General features: G+C 69.7%; 1 protein-coding gene across 4 annotated transcripts in view; it reads left to right on the top strand.

Moving 5' to 3' along the window:
* The first annotated feature begins 430 nt into the window (after window positions 1-430).
* The window catches only part of ZMYM5 (zinc finger, MYM-type 5), a 61,992-nt gene continuing 61,689 nt past the window's right edge, over window positions 431-733 (top strand). For 2 of the 4 annotated variants that reach the window (XM_014528151.1, XM_014528150.1), the window contains exon 1: window positions 432-517. The gene's annotated coding sequence lies outside the window, so the exon portion shown is untranslated. Of the gene's footprint in view, window positions 570-733 lie in introns of all 4 variants that reach the window. The other 2 variants (XM_014528149.1, XM_014528152.1) reach the window with 2 other exon arrangements.

The raw sequence follows: 733 nt of genomic DNA, 5'->3' as shown, positions 1-733 counted from the left end.
GCACGGGGCCTCCAGCCTCCAGGATTTGGACACGAGGGCGTAGGGGACATCGAGGCAGCGTCCCTCCCCGGGCAAAATGCTGGGAACCGCCGCGGCGGACTGGACGCCCGGGCCCGAGCGAGGGCAAGCGGTCCGGCCTCAGTGTCCCGGACTCTCCGGACACAGCAACTTCCTGCCCATAGTCCAGGGACCGAGCTCTTGGCCTCGAGGCGGCAAAACACCGTCAGGGGACAGGCCCGACCGACCAGGTGGGGGCGGGGCAAGGAGGCAGGAGATGGCCAGGCGGGCTGGCGGGGAAGCGAAGGCCGAGGGTGGGACCGATGCATGATGGACAGCCTCACGGGCCATTCCTTCTAGGGATTCCTGAAGGAAGGCAGATGTAGCCAATGGACGCGCCCCGGGCCGGACCTCCACTGCAGCCATTGGGAGCCTGGGAGGCAGGGCCTGCCCCGGCCTGGTCGCGCTGTCGCCGCCTCCCGCTCTCAGAGGTAACCCGGCGACTGCCTGGAGTGGGCTGGTGCGTTCGCCCTGGGGAGTGGGTCCGGGAGGGGGAGCCGCAGCCAGAACCGGTGAGGCTCATCTCCGCGGTCTTTGCATTCCTGGGCCGCCGACAGCCTCCAGAGGCTGAGATGGGCGAGGGAGGCCTTCGGAGCCTCTCACCAGCCCGGGACTAACCTCTGCGGCGCGGCTGCTCTCGCCACTGGGCGTCGGGCCCAGGGGACTAGTCGGGTTC

Source organism: Myotis brandtii, unplaced genomic scaffold (genome assembly GCF_000412655.1).
Source record: "Myotis brandtii unplaced genomic scaffold, ASM41265v1 scaffold62, whole genome shotgun sequence".
Taxonomy (NCBI): Eukaryota; Metazoa; Chordata; class Mammalia; order Chiroptera; family Vespertilionidae; genus Myotis; species Myotis brandtii.
Note: the sequence above shows the minus strand (reverse complement) of the source record. Positions and strands in the feature narration are given on the sequence as shown.